Source organism: Rattus norvegicus, chromosome 6 (assembly GCF_021556685.1).
Source record: "Rattus norvegicus strain SHRSP/BbbUtx chromosome 6, alternate assembly SHRSP_T2T, whole genome shotgun sequence".
NCBI classification, from domain to species: domain Eukaryota; kingdom Metazoa; phylum Chordata; class Mammalia; order Rodentia; family Muridae; genus Rattus; species Rattus norvegicus.
The window spans coordinates 52,335,662-52,353,656 of NC_141539.1; the positions used below are offsets into that span (position 1 = coordinate 52,335,662).

The 17,995-nt window shown below is 42.2% G+C and overlaps 1 long non-coding RNA gene across 4 annotated transcripts in view; it reads left to right on the top strand.

Annotated features, from left to right (window-relative positions):
• The first annotated feature begins 229 nt into the window (after positions 1-229).
• The window catches only part of LOC102554981 (uncharacterized), a 67,726-nt gene continuing 49,960 nt past the window's right edge, over positions 230-17,995 (top strand). For 2 of the 4 annotated variants that reach the window (XR_015622966.1, XR_015622965.1), the window contains exons 1-2: positions 230-352; positions 2,547-2,760. This is a non-coding gene — a long non-coding RNA (uncharacterized LOC102554981). The remainder of the gene's footprint in view (positions 353-2,546; positions 2,761-17,995) is intronic. The other 2 variants (XR_015622967.1, XR_015622968.1) reach the window with 2 other exon arrangements.

Sequence of the window (17,995 nt, forward strand, 5' to 3'; positions counted from 1 at the left end):
ATGACTCTCACTAGTGTCAAGTTGTCCTAAACCAGCGGGCACAGGAAGGTAGCACCCTAGGACACCTAGGCCATTTTCTGAGCTCACACAACTGGAAAACAGATGAGTAATACAGAAGTCCAGCACGTCATGAGTGCAGCTGGCATATGTGGCTACAAAGCCACAAATTCTGAGTGAGACCAAGCTTATTGACTGTGACTATGACCTCACAAGAGCCCACGACATTCTCAGAAGGGCATTTATTCAACATTTATTCAAAAAATTGTGTCAGGTTATTTAGAGGAAGCTTCACTATACCAAAAATATTAATCAAGTGTCCTTCATTGCTGCGCAAAGTCCATCATCTCACAAAGTAAGCATAAAGCAAAACCTTGTTCATGAAGGAGGTGTGGCCTTGTTGGAGTAGGTGTGTCACTGTGGGTGTGGGCTTAAGACCCTCATCCTAGCTGCCTGAAAGTCAGTCTTCCACTAGCAGCCTTCAGATGAAGTTGTTGAACTCAGCTCTTCCTGCACCATGCCTGCCTGTATGCTGCCATGTACTTGCTTTGATGATAAACAGACCCGTAAGCCAGCCCCAATTAAATGTTGTCTTTATAAGACTTGCCTTGGTCATGGTGTCCGTTCACAGCAGTAAAACCCTGGCTAAGACAGCTAGCATTTCACCAGTGCCTGGGATATGGCTGCTGGCATCTCCATTTACATGAGACTTTTCATTATAACTTTTATCTGACTGTATTTGAGTTAGTTACTCCAGTTTTGTATTTTCCACTCCCCTTGATGTCTGGAGCAGTGTTGTGTATTTGTTAATGTCATTTGTTAAATGAATACAAAATTCATTTATCATGTCCAAACACTATACAAATATGAAATGCCAATAATGGTGGAAACTGCATTAGACTTTCAGTGAATGACATAAATGTAATGACTCATCATATTTTTACTTTGCCAGTTCACTAAGGGCCATGTTTATATGCAAATTAGAGTATACAGTTGGGTCCTTAATTATTTATTAAAGACCATGTGATGTTTAAAGGAACTATATAGACACTAGGTTAGCTTTTCAAATCCATGCAGGATCTATGAGTACAAGCCAAGGACCAGAGTAACATGGATACCAAGGGATGGCGATACTTAAAATCTGAACACTGAACCTGAACAGGATGCCTTTGAAATGGAAAATAATCAAGCGAGTCAAGCTGAAGGTGAAACCAGACTGGATACTTCTTCTAGAACAACGAAGAATGGCTTCCTCTTTCTGACCCACTGATGTACAGTGAAAAAGCCCAGCATTTCTTTTGGAATGTAACATAGAGCTTCTGCGAATACAGTTGTTTCATTTACTTAGTTTGGAGAAAACGGGGAACAGAAACTTCAATTCAAAGCAAATACAATGCTCTCTTCACAGGGCAGAATTTCATCAGAATGATGGCTCCTTAAGTCTGGGACCTCCAGTGTTCCTAAACATACTCTGGAGAATCCAGACATCTAAGGGATTATTGGGTTTTCCTTAGTCTGTGAAGTGACCATGTGTTTGACCAGTTTCCATGGCTACAGATGACTATCATTAAAGATACTCTAAGTAGACAGCCTGGAGTTCTTAGGAAGAATAAGAACCCATGATCCCAGAATCTTTTGGCAAAAAGAGGCTAAGTCTTCTTCAGAGATACCTTTCCACATCTCAGTTCTGAAAGATCAAGACCATACTAGATGACCCACCACAGGCAAAAGGACCATGGACATCATAAGTGACTTAAATTAAGGAGAGAGATACACACCTAAGAACACTGGAGACATTACAGCCTAGAAGTAGAGATATGAAGCTGGGTGGAGAGTCAGCATAAGTACTGTAGCCCTCTACCACTTAAAAGTATACACTGCCATACCATAAAGTTCATGTGTCCTCTACAAATATATACTAATGCAATACTTTGAATGCATTTCCTTGGAAGTTTAGATTAGAATTTTCTTGACCCTCAGAAACAAAGATAAGCCTTAGAAATAATAAAAGCATGTACCATAGCAAACAGGGTCATCTCAGGCACACCACCTGGGATCAACACTAATAGTCTGACACAGTGGTGGAGCTCAGCTGCACAGGACACAACCTCCCAAAATCTAGAAGTTACCTTGCGGAGTACAATCACCAGGGTATTGTTACCATTGTTTTTTTTTTTAAATGCTGTCATTTTTTAATGATGTCATGCATTAAAATGTATGAGGTATTGTTCTTCAGTGACTTCATGAAGTTTGCCCCTGGAGCACTGGTCACATCACAGAAATTCATCAGGACTATCCCTGTCCTCCACTCACTATTCACAAGTAAGAGAAATTTACACAGGGAAGCCAGAAGTAGTGGCTGTATGAGTAAGCCCACAAATGACCTGGACCTTCCCTAATGTCTGTCTCAATACAGTGACACAACCAAAAAAAAGGTGCCTCCAACTTCAAGAAAACTTGAAGAGTGGCCCAATTTCCCTGTAGGGTTGTCAGGGAAAGCAACACGACATCATCTCAAAGCTTATAAATCTCTCACTTTTATTTTCCAGACCTGCTGGCCCATGGATAGGACCTCTCTTGCTGGCTATTCATGGCTTCAGGCTCTCCAAAGCTGCTTCATCATCGTGGGCTGTTCACCATCATCTATAACCTGCACCTACTAGATGCCAGTAGCTGTCGCCTATCCTGCACTTCTATTAAGCAGCAACATGACCAAGGATCCTAGGAGACAAAATGACTCTTGATGAAGGAGCACAGTTGTAGGTAGTTGTCACTTGCCTTCTCTTGGTTTCTAGATCTTTCCTTTCCTACAATTCATTCTATTTCTATTTAAAAACAAACAAACAAACAAAAAACAGAAAGCAGACAAAGAAACAGTCAAAACAAAATAAGCAATCAGATTCATCCTGCTTACAAATCATTCATGAGGGTGTGTTTCCCAACCAGGTCACATGAAGGATGAGTCAAGAGTCCAGACAATTACAGAGTTTGATGAGAGCATCCATGGTTCCCTGAATAAGCAGTCAGAGAAAGAGCAATATGTGCACACGTAGAATCAGAAATGAAGAAGATGGGAAACATTGAGAAAGAAATACACAGAGCGTTGGTTTCTCCTTGTGAAGCTGTGCCAGCCAGTGGGGACAGTGGCATCTTTGAGGGAGAGGCTTACAAGTTCAGTTCGAGGAGGTGCAATGGGAAGAAATGCATCTGGTTAAAATTCATTGGACATGATAAGAAAGGTATTTGTCCAATGCTGTCATAGTATAACGAATGTGTGCTCATAACCCTGTGCTTTCAGGGTGTGCTATATATGAAAAGTATCATATAGGAAAAATTGCTACTATTAATCTAATTTTGGAGAGAAAGACGTGTGGGCTCACAGAAACAGGAAAGGCTTAGCTTTCTGAAGACTAACAGCTAATTTTGCTGATAAACAACACAGAATTTATTAGCATTTTTTGAAAAAGGAAATTAAGTCAAATAAATAAGAATGTGGGTCACCAAGTGGTCGATAATTAAAGAATGAGCTGTGTCATTTCCAATGACACTTTTTAATCTAATTTTTACTTGCTATTTAATGTGTGCACTGATTTGTGAGGTAGAGTACTGTAAGTTAAGACCTGTCTATACTCCTCACAGTTGAAAGAGGCGGCAGCATGAACATTTCCTAAAATGTTATTTCAACTAGAATCTTCAGACTCTGCACTGGTTACTCTTAAGTGCACAGTGAATTGTTAATAAGCTTCATCCCTCACTTATTGTTTGGGATGGCCACAAAGAGAATGGAGATAGTCACCCTCACAGTGCAGGTAATGTGGGCTTCAGGAAGAAGACAGATCCTCAGTGAGCTCTGCAGGATGCTTGGATCTGGCTAGGAATGTAAACCTCATACCTCACACTATACTCACAAAGCCAGGAGAGGTTTTACCCCCACCCTGCCCCCCAGATCCCTGCATGTCTTTATCCCTGTTTTGGGGAGCACATTCTGCCATTAGCCATGCTACTGACTCCCAGTGGTTTCTTGTTTAAGTACATCTCTATATGACATAAACTCCACTTTAGAGGGCAGTTTGATAATACAAAATTTCACTTGTAGCTTAAGATTCATTTATAGAAAGTACAGGTATCATTTACACACATTCTTGGAGGTAATGTATTCCTAGTTATTGCCCCATACCCTCACTTGTCTTGAATTGATCTGCTGGCATAGTTACCAGCATAAACTCTGGTTCTGATGTATCCTGGGTTTTGTCCATGTGTCAATATGTCATTTATTTAGTTTTTAAAAAGCAATTGCCTGGGGTTCTTTTAAATGAAAAATATAAATAATAATAGAAATGATCTCATATAGTTCTGGTGTGATAATATACACCTCTAATCCCAGTTTATGGGAAGCTGAGGCAGGAGGCATGCAAATGTGGGGCCAGTCTGAACAACTTATAACCCAATCTCAATAAATAAATAAATAAATAAATAAATAAATAAATAAATAAATACCTCCACTGAGTTAATTAACAAATGATTTGACACAAAACATTTATGATATTGCTGAGCATATAATAAGTTACATACTAGCTATGAAAGGAGTTATTGTTATTCTGACATTTGTTTCTATAAAGCATTTTGCAGACTGGATACTCCAGTAACACAGGTATTTCTTGACAAATTGAGTCTTCATAGGTATATTGTATTGATAAGGAGGAAACAGTTTTATGCCCCTGGTTCTATATGCTTCTTTTAACAAGGTTATAACAAAGAATACTTAGATTGATAAATATTGATTGTTCTGTATGACCACTTCTTGGGACCGTGGAAAGAACATGTCACAAACTATGCAGTGAAATCAGTAGACACTAAGTCTAAACTTTCAGGTTAGATGTCCAAGGTTAAGGTCACAGCAGGGCTTTGCCCCTCTGACACTTGTGGGTGGCCTCTCCTCTCCCCCACTGATGCCTCTGGAGGTTTGCTGATTGTCTTGTGGTGCATGCTGGCATGGATGGAAAGAGGCGATGCACTCTGTTTTTCCTCACTCTGTGAGGATGCGGTTTATACTGAATCATGAGCTCAGCCTAGCATGACCAGTTCTTAAGGTGTAACTGTTTCCTCTAATTAAAACTTCACCTCCTGGGGGTGGGGGAACTCACAAGGATCCAGGAAGCTCAAGAAGTCATAAGATAAAAGATTCACAAAGATCCTCCCTAGGTTGTATAAACACAGTTTCTGTGAACGGAAACTCCACCTGACTCAGCAGCCAGTAAGTCCTGGAGCTCTAGGACAGCTTCCATGCATGCACCCATGCTGGGGTGGGCTTCGTGTGATGTAGCTACTTTTGACTCATCCATGCTTTTGATCAGTACCCTACCTATGGTCCTGAAAGTAATCCCAGCAAACTATCAATTCCTTAAAACTTGAGTTGTTTTGTTGTTCTTAATTGCCTAACTTAGATGAACAGATGCTTGTCTCCTCCGAATAGTCCCAAAGCATATCTCCAAAGACCATGTCTGTAACGAGGGATACCTTCAGCCATGCTGTCAGGGCTAGGGCCTTGTCATGTCCTTTGAGAGGATGCCATTTGATTCATAGTTATATAAACACTCTTTGCCCCACTCTCAGCAGAACTGTCCTACATCGATTCTGGGAATTTCACTGGTCAACCGCCCAACTGTCTATTCTAAAAAAAAAAAAAGTCATTCTTTTAGTCACTTACCCAAATGATACAGAAACAATGGCCTCCTGCCTGGTCCTCTGCCTGCTCAGAACATGTATTTTGTTTTGGTTTGACTTTGTTTTTTGTTTTTTGTTTTTTGTTTTGCTTTTTTTCTGATTTGACCTCCTATACCTATCACATAGAGACCCAGCCTACACATCTTTTCAGTGCTAGGGTCACTGTCTCCTACATTTTTTTCTTAAGTAATTCTCATTTTTCTTTGCTATACATTTCCTATTGTCTTTTTGGTTGATTGGTTTTTGAGCTAGTGTTTCACTATGCAGTCTTGGCTGGCCTGGTTTTCCCTATGTAGACCAGACTGGCTACAATCTCATAGGGAACTGCCTGTCTCTGCCTGTACAGGGCTGGACTAAAGGTATGTGCTGCCAATGTCACTTTGTGGAAAAAAGACACGATCGCCAATGTTTTGGAGTCCTTGGGTTGTTTTTAAAGTTCTTTTTACCCTCCTTGCACAATCATTTGACAACTTGTCTAGGTACAGAATTCTACATAGAAATAGTTTCCTTTCCAAAATTAAAGGCAGGTCCTTTGTTAATATGTAGCATAAAGGACTTTGTTCTTCAAGTTTTGATCTCTCATATGGAACTGACTTTTTTCATGTCTGTCTCTGAGAAAGTTTAATAAATTCTCTTGTGCTTTGCCTATCAGGAGACAGATGTGGAGACCATACTTAGTTTGACATTTACTAATTCAGTGTGTCTCCAGTCCTCTTGTCCCCATTCTTGGCATTCTTTTACACGTGTGACATCTTTTCTTATTCTAAAGTGCTGGAATTTAAGTCTTCTTTCTCCATGTTGTGTCATCTCTACCTTCTCCATACCGAGCAATTGTATTTTTTTCCACTGAACTCTCTTTTTGTGTTGGAAACTGGGTTTATCTGCTGAGCAAAACCCAACATATCTTCTGGTAATGAGTTAGAACTCAGGCTGACCGAGGCTTTGGAAAACATGGGTGAGACTGGACAGCTCCTTGGTACAGTTGTGGGTTGGTTTACCCAAGACACTGTTAGTCGTTCATCTCAGGACCCTGAATGCACTTGGATGAAGCTAGGGCCAGACAGTTCCAACAGAGACGAATCCTCCAGTCTCCTGCTTTGTGCATGTATCTGCACTGTACATTCCAGTGGCTAAACAGTTAATTATCATGGGAACTGTCTTTACTGTGACAGTTAAAAGACTACCCTCCTTTAACCTCTTGTTTTACCTCACATAATAAAATAAACCCGTGTCCTTGTCTAAGAGGAGCTGGAGGGGATGTAAGGATGGTGATCAAAAAAATGATGATCAGGGAAAGGTCTATTTGGATGTTTAGACAATGGCTCAGCTGTCATAGACTTCACACATTGCATCTTACTTTCCTATACTCGTAGTGAGACCTGCAAGGTCCCAATGTTCAGGGGACTTCTATGAATACTTTGATAGACACCTCTTTGACGTCATCCTATGCAGGTATTTTATTTGGGACTTTGCTACCTACCCATACCGAGCCTACCTCCCTCTCTCTTCCTCTACCACCCTGTCCAGAACCCCCCACCCTACCACTTCTCTACCCACATGTTACCTTCCTCAAGTCTTTAGTGTCTGTGGACTTAGAGAATTGGTTTTTTTTTGTTGTTGTTGTTGTTTTGTTTTGTTTTAATTTCCCACTATGGAGAAAGAAGAATGTTTATAGCCATGTGGTCATTCAGTCTCCACCAGTAAGAAGACAATGAGAGTTATTTTGTATTTTTCTTTTATTTTTTTAGAAATGAGATTTGATTACATGACAACTACATGCTCTCCCACTGAGCTGGACACCCTCTCCTACAGATATTCATGGTTTTCTTTCTTGTTTTTGGTATCTAATATAACTGGAATATGTTTTCAACCAGAGGGAGTCTCTGGGCTTTATTACTGTTGTTTTTGTTCTGTGTGTGTGTGTGTGTGTGTGTGTGTGTGTGTGTGTGTTTCTTGCTTCATGTAACTCCAAATTGACCAGCAGAGCTATGAAAGTTTTCCTTTCCCAGCGGCAGGTGAGACCTCTCTTAATCTTAAAAATGTAGATTTTGGGTTCAGTTTCATAGCTTCCTGTTTCTTCCTCTGAAATAGAATTGCTTTCAGTTTGGCTATCAAAACTACAACAATCTGCCTGGTAAAACCACAAAATGATAAAAAGTACAAGCCCTGATGTAAGAACTGTATTTATTTTTCCTACTGCAATGAGCTTTGTTTTCCACACCCTATAGTACATATCTGAACAAGTGAAAGACCCAGTATATATTACTGAGCCATCTTCCTCCATCACCACATTATATAGTGAGCACTTTACCGCATTAATTTTTCCTTTACTGTGTGATTTGTAATTGCTCGTGGGGATTTAATCTTACAGATATGCCATAATTCACTTCTTTAAATAGTTTGCCAACAGTGAGTATTATGTAAATTTTAACTTGTCTATTTCCCATGCAAAAACAATTCCTCCTTCTAATTTGTGAGTCTTGGCTGGCTGTGAATTAACTTTCCCTCGCTCCCCGTTTACTGGATGTATTATTGTCGATATGATGATTTTTCTTCTAGGCTGTAGAGCCTTCTCAAATAATTGACCAGTAGCTCCTGTGTCAGAGATGTGCTGACTTGCATCTAAGCTGGTGGGCCATGCCTGCCAGCACACACCAAGCTGCTTCCCACAGTGGTCCCTTTGCTATTTAAAAAGCCTGACCCATGTGTCCAGCCTTCTTCCGCCTCTGCAGGAAGATGCTCCCGTGGGCTGCTCCTCCCTTGGGTAGCTCAGTGGACACCCCCGTCTCATCTCTTAGGACATGGCCTTCTCAGCAGGTCCTGCCCCGAGTGTCTGTTTCTTCTTCCTCTTTGTTCACTCTCATGGTCCTCTTTGTCCCTTCCGCTAGCATCTTTTTTTTTCCTTTAAAGGAAATTATTTTTTTGGTTATTTGCTCACTTCTTTGTTACAGCCCCTCTCTCTGAAGTTTGAAGTCTTGGGTGAGGAGCAGTACCTTCTCACCCTCTGATGGCTCCTCTCCCTGAAAAGCAAAGTCTTGGGTAATACCTTTGCACTGTAAGACATCAGGGTTGCTTGCTGGGTCTCTTGAATAAATAAAGCACACTGTTCTTATTTTAAATTACATTTTATTTTGATTTTTAATCAATCCAGCACCAACTGACTTCCTATCAGGCTGCAGGCAGGGGATGAATGGATGCTTGCTGCCAAGGGTTCGCCAGCTGTGTTAGCAGATAAAAAGGGTAGAGGCCATCTTGGTGCCTGTGCTGTGTTTGCTTTCAGGCTTACAGGGCACCACGGGCTCTGGGAGGGGCTCAGAGAAGGGCACGTGCAGAGGGGAGTGGTCACAGGCTCTCCTCCTGTGGCCAGTGTAGGTGGAGTGGCTCCCTCATGTGATGGGGGCAGAGCGGGGTCCCCACTCCTGACCACAGTAAGCTTCCATGAGAAGTTTCCTCTTTTCTAGAAAGACTTGGGAGAAGTTTGGTCTTTACAAAGGTGATTGGACGGACAGAGATAAAAGAATGCTTTCCTTTCTAGTTAGTCCACGTATAAAAGTGTTGCTGTCATGGACGGGGGAAGTACTGGGATCCAAGGACAGTTCTCAACACAAAAGAAGGAAATGCCTCACAGCAGTTCACAATGTGGCCCTCTGGGCTTCAGAATCAGGGGGCAGAGAAACCAGTGTAGGAAGAGGACAAAATATCTAGGATGTTCCTGGAGTTCTGAGTCTAGAGGCCACTTAACCCATTTAATCAATAGGCTTAAAATTTTAACATGTTGCTTAGAATATGCAAACCCAGAGTTAATCTCCAGTATTGCAAAAGGAAATAAACAGATAAATAACTATGCTATAGTATGACAATTGTAGAAAACAGATGTTTTAGGTTTTTAGTTTTAGGTGATGGTTGAAGCTTTGGGTGAATATAATTATCCAAGGTGAACTGTGAGAAAATGATGAAAATGAGAAGAAATTATGAAAAAAAGACAGTTTTCAGTGGGCAAGGAAGAGTGAATAGACTCAGGGTCTCATGAGAAAGGGACTAACTAGAAAGGAAAGTCATGGAGACAAGAGCTAGGAGGCTTACCTGAAGGGAGGCAAGTTATCCAGAAACAATACTCCTGGGAAATTGTGGGGGGTGAAGAAAGACTGGAGACCGTATCAAGATTAAATGAAAGAAGTCAGGAAGCAGAGAGGGGAAGCCATTCCCCACATGGGCTTTACACATCAAACACATCACACTCAGGGAATAGTTCACAGAGAAAGACAAAACCCTTCCTCACCAGGCTTCCTATAAGGACTAGAATTTTCACCAGAAAAGGCAAGGTTCACAAATGTATGCAAATGTCCAATAAACGGTCCCACACATTGTGACCCTGCAGTTTTGCAGGCCTTTTCTTCAGCTCTCTGCTCACTCCCACTCTTGGGAGTGCCTTTGTGTTTCTTAATATGCTGATTATATTTCTATTTGCAACCTTGTGTCCCTGATCCCATTCATTGCCCTCTGACACCAGAACCTCTGTATTTCAGCAGACTCCACTGCGACTCAGATCTGTACCTGTTACAGAAGGTGCTTGGCCTCTGACTGGCCAAGTCAGAAGGTTACAGAAACCTTGGGCAGGCTATTTCCACAGCATAACAGAGAGAAAGCCGCCATCATGGGCCTCATTCCCTTTTATTTTATGTTTCCTGAGTCTTCTTTTATTCTTGTTTAGTTGAGATGGTGTCTTCTATAGCTCAGGCTGGCTTAATCTTGTTGTGTAGATGAGGATGACCTTTACCTGGACCTCCTCCTCCACCTCCCAAGTGCTATAATAATAGCATGTTCCACCACGCCCACTCAAGTATTCATTAATAACCAAGAAAGGGCCCCGTGTTATTTTAATTTCAAGATTTTTTAGAAGTAGAGTCCTAGCCCATGCATATTTAGGTGTGTGCACATGCAGAGTGTTTCATGGGTATACATATGACAAACCACAAGTGTGAGAGTCAGAGGACAACCTCTGGTGTTGGTCTTTATTCGAGGAAGGCTCTTTTTTGTTGGATTTGGGGGTCTATACCACGCTACCTGGTCCACAGGCTTCTGGGGATTGTAGTGTCTCCACCTCCTATCTCCTCATGGGAGTGCTAGGACTAAAGGTGCTTCAGTACATGTCAGACTTTTCACAGTTTCTGGGGATTCAAACTCAGGCCCTCAAGCTGATATGGCAAGCACTTTTAACCACGAGTCATCTTGCAGACCTTAATATATTATTGAAGATAATATATACATATATTATTTATAATTGATGTAACCTAATATATAATTAATATATATTACAATGTGGCGAGTTCCACAGTGGCATTTTAAGGTACCTCTATTTTGGGCACATTTTCCTTTTCTTTCATTACTTTCTCCTGTTTCCTTATTCTCCCTTCCACTAGGACCCATCCCCTTCCCAAATCACCGCTCATCTATGTTGCAGGTGTGTAAGCACATACATGTATATATGTTTAAATATAATTTCTATCACAGGTCTCAACAGTGTGACATTTTGTGTCTAAGGCCACTCAGGAGAGTGTTCATCTTCATTCTGCCCTCTTGTCAATCCAGTATTAGATTTGTCATGGGTAGTTTTGTAGTAACTGAATGGCTGATGATGTAGTAACTGAATGGCTCCTGCTACTAAGTTCCTGGAGGTTCACATATAACTCCTTCTTTAAATTACTCTCTGTAGACAAACTGCCTGAAGAGATGTGCTCTGTGTGTTTCACTTGCACCAGGCTGACATCCAGCCAAGGTACAGCAATGCTGTTTGTGCAAATGGTGGGTCAGAATGGTTTCATGGCTGCTGCCACATGTGACCTAGATCCAGTTTCAGCAAGTTTCAAAGGCAGTGCCTCTCTGGAATTCTTGACAAGCTGGAGTGGAGCTCAGAAGCTCCTTCCTGACAGATCCATGTCACCATAATGATGCCTTTGATGCAGTTGGCTCTCTGAAAAAGCAGTGCTGGACCAAGTCCAGTGGTGGCTGTGCTGAGGGAGTAGGGTGCCTCCACCTCTTCCAGCTCAAGTCCAATTAGTCACCAGTGTGTGGCCAGGTCTCTGCCAATCTTCCTGCTGTTCTTCATGCAGCCATGTTTGGAGCTGGTTCGCTAGCACATACTGTCAGTGGGCAGCAGGACTGCCAGGTGGACCTCTGTTAAACAGAACATAGTCTGGGCCGTAAGAGTCACGGCAGAGACCGGGAAGCAAGGTGTCTGACAAGCACTTAACGAATGCCAGGCTTCTCTGGTGCTTAAGGACTATCAGCTGCTCTAGTTCTCACAGAGGTAAGGCACTTTCACCTACGCTTATACAAGAGGAAAGCAGGGCTAGGAGAGAGGAACTGGACAGTGGGGGGTGCTCAGTGGAGAGGCACTGGGCCATACCTGTAGGAGTGCCACCAGTGTTCACTGTTACGTGTCTGAATTTGGCTTACAGTACCCCATCACCATTCTGGCAGGCAATCCTTTATATCTAATCTGATAAAACCCAGGCATTTTTTATAGCATACTACTGATTAAAATTACCCCTCACCTCTATACCCCGGCCAGTTTAATCATAGAGAATGTATCTTTAAGACTCACCCCTGGGCCTGCTCGTTACTTCAGTGAGGGATGTGGGCCATCATTAAGGAAGCTGCACCGTCTCTGCACTCAGAACAATACAGAAGGGCCAAGCGAGCCCTCAGAATTCACTGTGACAAAACATCCCATGTGCTCCTGTGCTCAGAGCTCTCCCCGCATGAATGGGATGTCAAAACCTCAGCTTTTGGCTTGAATATTAATTAGCATTCAAGACTCATTAAGCTGGTTTTAGTGATTTATTTCATTCTGTAATTAGATATTATAATTAGATTATATCTATCAGATTTTCAACTTTCCTTTAATAAGAAACTGTTCGATACATAGAGATATAAATTTATCAAATTATAACACCTCATTTGAACAAGATTGTAAATCTTGTTTTGAAGTACTTGAATGATAGCCTGATGGTGGTTCTGCGCTTATCTGTGAGTGTGCATTTCCTAGGTGGTCAGTGTGCCCCAGTGGAATGCTGGAATCCTTGGTGTGTGACATAACTGTCTCCTTCTATTAAATTTTGACCTTCAGAACTCAAAGAGATATGTATAGCATGATACTATATATATTGCTATGGCCTCCTTTGTAATATTTCTAAAGCATACTTCCTTCCTTATGAAAACAGAATAGAGGGAAACAAGATAAATTGGAGGCTGTGCTAGGTGTTTTCATGAACCAATGCTAAAAGCAGAAGATTAAAAAATAAACCAACAGGGGTTGGGGATTTCGCTCAGTGGTAGAGCGCTTGCCTAGGAAGCACAAGGCCCTGGGTTCGGTCCCCAGCTCCGAAAAAAAGAACAACAACAACAAAAAAACAACAAACAGCAAACCAACAAACACAGTTTTATAGGACACATGGAGTTAAATCAGTTTTAAGATGGGTCTCCACTGCAAGCTGAGCAAAATTGGAGTTAGTAGCATGACTTACATGCACACACATATACTTGCATATACATAGATTCACATGCACACATATGCACACCTATACAATCTCACATGCACAAGCACACAGTCTCTATGTATCTATGTATTATATCTCTATGTATCCAACAGAGACAGTGTAGAGCTGCTCTGGTCTGACTTCCCAGTAGGCAGTGCAGCCATTGTTCCTATCCAGTACAATTGTGAGCCTGGTGGTTGGTTATTAATTGATGCTTCCTTTGAGGATGAGAGTATCTTCCTCTGGGATCCATGCTGGAGAAAAGAGCCCCAAAGCATCAGGCCTATTTTCCTGTAAAGACATGGTTACAGTATTTCCTTAAACATAAATGTGGACATATGGTCTGAAGCATGTTGTGAAAATGGGGCAGAATATTTGATATCGGTCTGTCCCAGACAGTGCAGGACATATGGGAATTGGGAAGAGTGGATGTAGCAGAACTCAACCGCTTGTTCCTCTTGGGGTGCTCAGAGGCAGCCATGGGAGAGCTCCAGATCCTGAGCCATGCTACATGGTTCTGGCCAAGGTGCTGAAATGTTCCTTTCCCCTGCCTCCCCTTGCTGTTTGTCTCTGGGTCTGTGTCTGTCTTTGTCTTTGTCTGTCTCTGTCTTTGTATCTCTCTGTCTCAGTCACTTTCTCTTCTCTCTCACACACATGCACAATGCACACGTGCACAAATGCACACATGCGTGTACATGTGCATGCTTTCTCCCAGGCCCTTTTAAAGTAGAAAAGTTTATTGAGTTTAATGGCAGCTACTATTTCTCACTGTACTTTTAGAGACACTTTTCTGGGAATTTTATATAGTTAATTTTTCTTTTTGTTCTTTTTTTTGAGACTTTAGCAAAACATGAGCAGACATGTGCCTGTTTCCCTTTGGTTCTGGGCAAGCCAGAAGGGAAGTGTGGAAGACTAAGAGAATTCCTCTTGCAGTTAGATTTAGGGGTATCAGCAAGGAAATAAATCTGGAAGCAGTAGGAATAATAGTGTCAAAAGGTGAAGGAAGAAGAGGATGATTGGTATACAGTCAAGAGGAAAAACTCTACCTGAGGAACAAAACCAAAGGCAAAGTTGGGTGGGGACTCAAGGTGAACAGCTTGTCTAGAGTCTGTCCCTGGCAAGGACAGAAGAAGGAAGAAATGGGGAAAGATGTCCCCCAAAATCAGAGAGTCAAAGGGAGTGGGCCTAAAGCATCATCCTACCTCCGGAAGACCCCATATCTTCTAGAGTCACTAAGGTTCTAAAACCCACTGAGGCCAGTTATGCTGGCCCACCTGGGAAGGTTTCCTCTTGGGCCAGGAATGTTATAAGCAGAGATTCACAGTCTAGCTCAGCACCAGCAAGCTCTGAATGTTGTTCTTGAATCCCAGAGATTTATCTAGACAAATGCAGATCTGAACTTTACTGGGTCTAGCTGCGGTTTCATTGCAATGTGATGCTTTGGAACCATATGTTTCTTGCTTGAGCTTAACAAAATACATTTGGCACTTTAATCCAGTTTCAGCTCTCATCTCTGGGCCATTCATTGCAAGATCTGCATAGGAATGCTCATATGAACTGCTTTTCTAAAGCACCCCAGCTTTGCCCTGTCAGTGATGTAAATGAAGGTACTTAGCCTATTTAACCTCTCTGGATGGCACCTTTGCTACCTATTGTTTTTATCCTCTGGGCATACCTAGAGATGCATTATCCATATTAAATATGCATTATTTATGGTGTGCCAGCTGATGTAGTAAGCACCAAGTCTACCCTCAGAGAGCATCCGTTCATGTAGAGAAGAAAGCATCAAACACAATAAACCATTGGTTTATATTATCCGTTCATGTAAGCACCAGGCCTTTGTGATACCATATGGGTAACATGGGCTACACTTGTGGTAAGATGAGCACTTGAGGTTAGATACTAGCATGAAGAGAAGATCACATTTCAGACAGGGGTGCCAGGAGCCATCTTGAAGTATGGGAAAGAGAGACACTCACAAGCTAGAACAAATTGCCAATGGCTGGGGTGCCTGAGGAAAAGTTGTCAGAGACATGGAACAAAGGCTGTCTGCTGTACGGATTTAGCTCAAGTCTCACACTATTACTCATGATTAATGACTGAGAGTGTAGTTAGCTTTTGAGAGCCAAACTGTCTCATGTAGCTGCTACTATCTGTGTGTTGTTATTACCACAATTGTGCCCCAACCTGAATGGTCAGTTTTCCTTATCTAATTTAAACACAAAGGTTAGGCTCCATTCGGTTGTTGGAAAACTCATAGACATGTACAGACCAGCTTGGGGATATGACTTGCCTTTTTAAAGTACAAGATTCAAATGCAGAGGATCTTATTTCTGATTTTAAAAGTTGGCATCCAGGGGCTGGAGAGATGGCTCAGCGGTTAAGAGCCCAGTCTTCTCTTCCAAAGGTCATGAGTTCAATTCCCAGCAACTACATGGTGGCTGACCACCACCTGTAATTGGATCTGGTGCGCTTTTCTCATGTGTCAAGGACAGTGCAGTCATATACATAAGATAAATAAGTTGCAAAGAAAAAGAAAGCAAACTAGGATAGGAATTTACTAAAAAAAAGTTGGCACACAGTTTGTGGTGTGTTGTAAGTACAGTAGACATGCTGGATTTAAAAGCCTTCATATAGAAAGAGGAAAGACATATCACAGTGATCGTCTTATCTAGATCAAATGTTAATATGGCATTTTACATCTACTGAATTAAATAAAATACAATATTAAAATAAATCGTAGCTACTAAAATGTTTTAAATTAAGTATGAGGTTCTTTTATGGTGAGCAATGGTGGTGGAGCGCTATGTCCTCACCCTAGTAAGTGGGTAGAATCCTAGTGTCCTGCCCATGAATGTTCATTTGAGGAGGAATTCAACCATGCATAGAAGTGAAGTGTGTAGGACAAAGAAGACATCCAATATGGGTTAGGGATGTTGTGCAGCAATGATGGCTGGTGTAGCAAGGCTCCAAACACTCTGGGCACACCCTTTTCCCCTCACCCTCCATGTTTTTCTTCTCAGGTCAGTGAACTTTCCCTCACAGCCTCCAATCTCTATTTTACCTCAAGTATTGTTAACTCCTCCAGAGTTCATGCTTCTCTGACTGAGGGATTTCAGCCTCTTCTATGCCAGCTCTCTTTGCCCAATATCTATTCTGTACTTTAACCAAAAGAGATATGAGGCAGACTCAGTACTCTGCCAGGGTCTGTGATACAGGGCCTTGTGTCCTGGCCTTCCCAGCTTCCTCCAGTCCTCAGACTTCCAGATCCTGGGGTCTCCAGCCATCCAGCCTACTGGCCTCCACCAGTGCTTAGATGCTGGTGCCATGCAGGGTTGCTGCTGCCTGCCACTGTTGCTGGAAGGTTCCCTCCTATGCTCTGAGCAATCCACTCACCCTGCAGTCCCTTCTCAGGCAGCCTCACTTCTGAGCTTTCTTTTCTCCTCCAAGTACAGTTTACCTGTTAGATGTCACATCTCCAGTCCATCCCTTCCTGCATTGAAACTTCCATTTCCACTTAGAGTTCAGAAAGTAGCAGAGTGTCGAAAAATTCCAGAACACAGTCACAAGTCTAGTCTAAAAATTTTCTTTCTATTTCCCTCTCTCTTCCTCCCACTACCCTCTTTCTCCACCCTTCTCTCCCCCTCCTCTGTCTCTCCCCTATTCTTTTCTCTTTTCTATTTCCCTTTTTTTGGTTTATTAAAACTAAAACTTGATATGTAATTCAGGCTGGCCAGAAACTTATAAGACTTCTGCCTCAGCCTCTTGAGTATTAGGATTACGGATACATACCACCATGCCTGCCTCCTAGAGCAATTTTTTTAAAGGTCATTTTTTTTCCACTGTGGAGGACCTATTTGTCAAGAGTGTGTCCTCTGGGGAATCCACTATGAAATGACAGTTTCAGGTCTCAGCCAGAGTCACTCGCCAGGATACAGATGGGTTGCAATAGTTCTAGTTTTGCCCCACAGTTTCTCCAGGCCCTACCCTAGCCCCCAAGCTCTTCAAATCCAGCCTAAACCTGCTCCAAGGCATGGCTCTACAACTTAACTCCTGTAACAAGACTCCATACCCTCTGTGCCCACACTCTTTCCTTCACATGCTTTTTCTTTCTAGGACCAACAAACTTTCCTCACAGTTTCCAATGGCACTACATCCAAGCCACAGGTAGGGCTAGGTGGGCAGCTTACACAGGTTGGGGGCTGCAGCAGAGAGGTATCATCAATCTCTGGGCATCCCTCTTTTCCCAGATGCTGCACAGCTGCCTGGTCCAGTTCTCTCTTCTGGGTTGTTTGTTACTCACACACTTAACAGTTTCTTTAGGTTTCCAGGTTTCCAGGAGGAGCAATGTATCAGTCTTAGAATTGGGAAAGTCTCTCTGATTCTGGGCTCATCTTTTCCTGCTGTTATCATGGCTTTCATGCAGAGCTTTCTTGGGGTTAAGAATTTGAACCAATTCATGTTTAGGGCAGGGGCTTTTATTGACATATTTAAAATATGCTCACTCAAGGCTAGGGAAATGTCTCAGAGGATAAAACTAATTTCCCACCAAGTGAGAAGACTTGAGTTCAAACCTCCAGTACCCACATTAAAGACTGATTCAGAGACCAACTGTCTGTAATCCCAGCATACCTAGGGAGATAAGAGATGGAGACAAGAGGAGGTTTGAACTAGTAGTCTGCCATACCCAGCAGAGAACAATAAAAACATACACCCTGGCTCAAGCAAGGTAAATG